Source organism: Pseudonaja textilis, chromosome 1 (assembly GCF_049901715.1).
Source record: "Pseudonaja textilis isolate UNSWEBS1 chromosome 1, rPseTex1.2, whole genome shotgun sequence".
Lineage (NCBI taxonomy): Eukaryota > Metazoa > Chordata > Lepidosauria > Squamata > Elapidae > Pseudonaja > Pseudonaja textilis.
The window spans coordinates 28,504,006-28,510,657 of NC_141990.1; the positions used below are offsets into that span (position 1 = coordinate 28,504,006).

Consider the following 6,652-nt stretch of genomic DNA (forward strand, 5'->3'; position numbering starts at 1 on the left):
TTGCTGAAAAGATATTGTGATATCTAAAAATTATTTTAATTAACTTCATATACCAATGAAATGAAACCAAATTTAGTTTTTTTCCTGCACCATTTACCAGGTTTTTGGACTTTGTCCTATGACATCACAATAAAAAAAATTAATTGTTGCCTTTGTCCAGAAGTTGCATATCCCTGAGATAAACGATGCTTTCAATATAGGTTTCAGATACAGGACTGTTGAAGAAGAAAGATGTTTGGACTTCTTTCTGCAGTCTGAAGTGCAGTTATCAGTTCTAGTTTTTGTTTTTCTTCTTTAGGCATAGATTCAACCTTAGCAGTCATCAATCAGGTATGACGTCTGACTACAGAGAGGAAAGCCCAGGTCAGGTTCTGATAGGGAAAGCTGGCAGACTGTCTAGTCTAAGGACAAAAAATTCTGCTCATCCAGCTAAATTTGCCAGGATGCTACATCATCCAATGGCCCAATAAACACACAATCTGGGACTTATTGATCCAGAACACTGGTCAGCAAATGTCTTTCAGTTGGGTTTTCTTCCTACAAATCAATCAATCCATCCATCCGTGTCTCCATCTCAAATGTAGCCAGTAGAGGTTCCCTTCCCACACAGGTTTTGACCCTTCCATTGCCTGTTGCTTATGGAATTCCCTATCTGCTCAGTGACTCAGCTGACAGCAAGAGAGACAATAGTTTTTTACCTCATCCCAGGCTGTCAGGAGCCTCTCTTATCCAGGCAATGTTTTTCTATTAGTCTAACACTCCATTGTGCTTCCCTGTTATCAGCTACAGTGATGATGTAATACTCTGGGCTTGGAAGTAGCTCTTCCACCAGGACAGTTCCATTTTACTTGGGAGGAGAAAGAAGCAAGAGGATTATTTATCACCAGCCCCAGGAGGTTGTATCTTTTGGACAACTATTTCCAGCCCAGAGGTCAAAACCGCATTTAAGTTTCTCTTTGAAGGAATCCATGTGCTTGAACTTTATTGATTTTGGGCAACCCATTTAAACAAAATTTTCCCCTTTTTAGGCAAAAAATTACTTTCACATAAATTAATAGACTAAAGGTGCAGGATTTTCTTTCAAGGTATTTTATTCAGGCATAGGCAAAAGAACATTATGAATTCCACATCCACACAATACTGTCTTTTATTCCAGTCTCATGAAACAAAATGAAACTCTGCTGCCATTAAAAAAAGAGTGTGATTTAAAATCAGATGGCCTTAACCACCAGGAAAGGCTCCTCCACATGTTTCCCAGCAGATGATGACCTATAGGAGTGAGGTAAAGGGAGACGTTTAAATCTTCTGCTGAGGGAAACCAAGTTACCTTGGACTATAAACCTAGGGTTAAAGCTGTATTTTTCAAATCTTGAGTTCAGTAGAAGTTGATGAGAATCTACTCCATAGGAACAAGATTATGAATCAACATTTCCTTAAAATGTAAGAAAACATTTGGGACCAGCAATAAACTGTTGACAGTATACAGAATTTCTGTTGAGATGCCAGCCAGCTATAACCTTTTGAAGGTTGTAGCATACCATCTCCACTCTTAGTTTTATGCTTTTTTCGGGATGGGGGGGATCTCCATCAGTCACATGGACATTGAACATTTTCACTTCTCAGTCTGCTTTTGCATTTGCACTTCTACATTTTAGAATTTTTTTCCCGTAAACATAATTCTGCAAACCTAGTTCCTATAAACTTATATCCTATAAGCTTATGCCCTATAAGCAATAATACATAGAAAACAATACTAGTTGTTTTTTATTGATAATAGGAAATAAAGAAATCTGTTGGAATGATAATTCATCTAATACAATAATGGCCTTCAACTGCAACTTTTAAGAAAATCTTTTTTAGAATTGTTCATCATTTGCAGCATTATAGCTTTAATGCATATTAACTAGTGTGTCCTTAGTGAGAACATTAAATAATAACTGTTGAAAGGCTTACATTTCAACAATTTCCAGGTGGAGTTAGAGGCCTTTCAGTCATCTAATAAAAAAAAAAGCATTATTGATTAGTGTGTGAAAGAACACAAGTTGCTGAGCAACAGTTTGGAAAACCTGAAGGCTTTATATTAATAACTAGTCCATTGGGAGGCTCTGTTTGTCCTCTTGGCCCAGTGCAAGAGGACTTTGGCCTTCTCTTATCGTGGAGGGAAAACCAAAAGACCCAGGAATGCAAATGGTCAGCCTCACAGTGCTGTCAATTAATCAAACAGTGCTACCACCCCTTAACCCTTTTGTGGGGCAAGTGAGGTAAACAGGGTTTAGTGTTCACTAAATATATATAGAATGTAGTAGAAAGGCTGCATCTTTGGGAGGATGCCGCTGCAACAAAGGAAGCTGGGTTTTTTTTTTAAATTGGGCCAGATCAGGACTGGATTTGTACTGGCAAAACTGACCAGCAATAATTTTCCAGGAATTCAAACAGACTTTTTCTTAGCTGAGCTGGAGCTTTCAGGAACTGAATCTAGAAACTTTGGGAAGAACAGCTTGCCCTCGGAAGTTGTGGGAGCATCATCACTTGAGACTTTCAAGAAGAGATTGGACTGCCATTTGTCAGAAATGGTGTAGGGTCTCCCGCTTGGGCGGGGGGTTGGACTAGATGACCTACAAGGTCCCTTCCAACTCTGATTATCTGTTATCTGAATGGATATAAGAAAACTTACATTGCACAATTGTCAGACAGGTGTTACTCTGATGCCACAGAAAGTTGTCTCGAGGCAAAGGTAAAATACAGTTTAGCTTAAATTACCAAAATCAAAGCAGGTGATAGACTTGGAGGACACAACTATTTTTTTCCCATCTCATGCTATAGTCATCAAAAGTCCCTGCACACAATGTTTCTTAGCTGAATTAAAATAAGTTTTGCCCAACACGCTAAAGCTACAACCCCCAAAACAGACAAGGCTTAGTTTTTAAAATAATATGAAAAACTTGGGTTGAAAATTTGACACTGAAAATCTCCAATATTAAGGGAATAACTGTTTGAGGGTGAGGCGTTGGCCTTTGAAAGGCATATCAGAAGTGAAACTAAAGACATAATCGTTTGATTACACATGGTTAGTTTTTTTTTAGTCTTGTATTTAATATTTTTCTGTGAACACACCAAAAATACAGATCATGTATTCAGAAATGGAAGTCTTAACTGTATCTGAGCCTTTGAGAAAGTGCAAATAATCACAAACCTCTGACACCTTAAAAACAGTAATGGTGTGCAGGAGCATCCATGAGTTATTCAAAAATGAAGGTGATAACCACAACTCCTCAATCAAAGCCCTGTCACTTTGTCTATGTGTTGTTTGCATTATGCATGTAAAAAAGGGGTGATTCTTCAATCACAAGGTTGCAGGCACCATCTTGATTTTTTTGACAGATAAATCCTAGCATCATCAAAGATACGTTATATAAATGACTGTTACAGCACCTTTCAAATGGATTGTATTTTAAAATTGTTGACAACTCAAATGTTTGATAAAAATGTTACTATTCTGATGTTGGAATCACCTTAAAGCATGACAAGGTATTACTGCATTAATCATTTGTGTGGCAGTGTTCACAATTGTTATTGACTGATAGAACAACTTAGGTAATATTCATTTATTTAAAAGTTGTCTAGCCCTAAGTATGTTTTTGGGGATTTGGAATAGAGCATATCTACACTTACAGTTAAAACTGCTTCTGTCTGTTGCATATGCTGGAATGACTCAAATCAGCTCTAAGAAAATCCTGTACATACTGAAGATTTTGCAGAGCATTCAAGCTACCATATTCTTCCACTAGACAATCTCCTTTGCTGCTTTGCTTGCCCAACTTTCTGTTCCTGGAATGCAACAGCCAATCTCTTTCTTTCCTGTGAGTGGATATTCATGGACAGATGACCTTTTAGAGGTGTTTTGAAGAAAACTTCAACACTATTCAATTCAAACTTAATATGACGAGTCCAAAGATGACTGGTCAGGCCAATTTGGGCATGGACTATCCTGACATATGTTGGGCAAACATGTTGAGCTTCCATAGTGCACCTTACTTTATAAACTTGACAGCACTTGAGGATGAGGCTATATACCAGGCATAGAAATTTTATGCCAGTGTTTCCCATGTGGTCACATCTATGTCAAGTAACTCCAGGATCTTGGAAACATTTCTTTTGCCCCCCATGTAGGCATTTTTCAGTAGAAAGTTTCCCCAAAAGGGGCTGATTTAGTATGTGCTTATCCAGCATATGGATGATGTGATCTTCCCAATAGATCTGTGCTCTCATTATTAGATAATCATTGGGGTGAGTGGGGTATCAGGGAGGGGTAGCATCCCTTTTGGAAGGGATATGTTTCAGCCTTTCGCGGTGTTTTGCCTGGAAGTAGATACAACCCCTGAGTGTCCTTTTAGCCGAAGCCATTTTTGTATAATTAAATGTAATAAACTAATACTGAAGACATTTCTCATGAAGCAATATATCAGATCTATGAAAGCAAAATAGCATTTTGTTTACTTTAAATTGTTTCATTTAGTGCTTTATTTCCCATACAGAGCTAATGTGGGAAATCCAGTTCCATATCTGCAGAAATCCAATAGAGCACTAGATGGCAGTATAGAGCAGGTTGCCTTTCTGCCATCCTCTAGTGGTTCTATAGATATTTGCAGCCCAAATCTAATGGTAAAGGCCCTACTCTTGTGGAGAAAGATTAACAGTTTCAGCATTTTCAATGGGCCATAAATAATGGGTGCCTAGGGCTGAGTTAAAAGCTGGAACTGATTCTTTTTCAGCTGCCTGCTTGAAACAGGCCTCTTGACAGGGCCCCTCCCTAATTTCCTTGTAACATGCGACCAGCAAAGGTCAATAGAGCAGAAATCCTTCTAAAGGGCCAATCTGTATTTGAATTATTTAAACAATGTCGAACAAGCAAGTTAAATGGAGCTTATCAAATGTCACACCTCTCAAAACACAATCAGAGATGGCAGGATATTAACTGGCAAACTCTCCGAGGCTGCCTGGGATGAGAAAAGCAAGGGGCTGGCTCCCCCCTCTCATTCTTTAAGAAGAGAAAAGAAGGGCACACACAGGTTCGTGGGTGGAAAAACACAGGTGTCTGTGGCTTTGCTGCCAAGAGGCAACGTCTCTGTTGCCAAGGACAAGCCCTGTGGATGGAAGCCATGTTGCATCTCTCCTCTCATTAATCACCGTCCTTTGCCAGGCTGCTGAGGGCTTTAGCAAGGGAGGGGGGTGGGGTTCTTACCAAAACCTTGAAGTTCAAACCAAATGCAAAGCAGTTCAAATTCTACTCAGGATTTTCCACCCAGTTCAAGGAGGGAGATACTGGAAATAGCCCCCAAAGATAAAAACAGGATATTGGAAGTTGTTTGAATTCTGTTTTGTTTTGTTTTTGGTTTATTTTCCGGACAGAGGGTGTTTTCCATTAAAAGGAGGGCACTGAAAAAGATGATATTTTCCTCTTCAGCTCAAGTCACTTTTCATCTGGATGTTAATCTTAAGAGTAAAGGGAACAAAAATTACAGGAAATTCACTGGAAAACAAGGAAAGCTTTCTGAAATCTACAGTAGTGTTTTTGCACCACTTTTGCCTTTTTTTGACACAATATGATTGCGATCCTGGCAAGTCTGGTTTTGGATAACATAGATCTGGAGTGCCATCAAAATCCCTTTAGAGCCCCAATATTCATCAGCAGTCAATATTTTACAAACTTGACAACTTTAAGTGGTGTAGAGTTCAACTCCCAGAATTCCCCAGCCATCATGAAGCCCACACATCTGAAAGCCACCTGTTCGAAAAACACTGCTTTAAACTTTTACCAAATTCTGAAGCAAAAACAGATCCCAATAGTTGATGGGTCCCAGCATGTGTGGAGAAAAATTTGATAGAATTCAGAAATGAGAAGAAGAATTGTACCACATTAGACTAACAGTGGGAATAGTACCAGACAGGGATTTGGTGTAGCAGGGAATGAGTTGCAAATCAGGATATCTCCTCCATCTGTCAAATCTTCCATGAAAGCAATAAGTAACATTAGGAAAATCACCCTTTCAAAACTTCAAAACTATTAGGATAATAATGAAACAACTGTAACTTATTGTGCACATTTTAAATGAATAAATAATATAATCTCTTTCTCCTCCTCCTCCATCATCATCATCATCATCATCAATTATTGACTAGTCACAGGGCCATATCAGAATACAAAATACAAGACAATATAAAGACTACATAACATATTAGAGAAAAGTACAAACTCAAAATAAATACAGCTCCCATTTCTGTATCATCCCTATAATATAACCTTAATTTATATACGCAGTACTGAATTGTATTGTTTTATTCAAATAAAAGGGAATATTATATGTAATATCGGAGTTCTGACCACACATACAATATGTTATGCTAATATATGGATCAATATTGTACCTTAATTTGATTTGAATTAATAAAATGTAATTTGTTCCTTAATGAAGGATATTGACATTACTAGGTCTCTTCCAATTCTGGAATTCTATGTTCTAATGCCTAGGATTTTCAAACATCAATTAGAGCCCTACATGGAAAAATAGATCCCAGATGTTCAAGCTGGCTTTAGCAGGTCAAGAAAAACAAGATCTTATTGTTGATATACACAGGATAATTGAGAAAGCCA

At 38.0% G+C, this 6,652-nt stretch overlaps 1 long non-coding RNA gene across 1 annotated transcript; it reads right to left on the reverse strand.

Annotated features, from left to right (window-relative positions):
- Window positions 1-1,103: 1,103 nt before the first annotated feature.
- On the reverse strand, window positions 1,104-2,723 carry LOC148127540 (uncharacterized). Its single transcript, XR_015740943.1, has 3 exons — window positions 2,675-2,723; window positions 1,954-1,995; window positions 1,104-1,269 (listed from the first exon to the last, which is right to left on the reverse strand). It is a non-coding gene; the product is annotated as an uncharacterized LOC148127540 (long non-coding RNA).
- Between the last annotated feature and the right edge of the window lie 3,929 nt (window positions 2,724-6,652).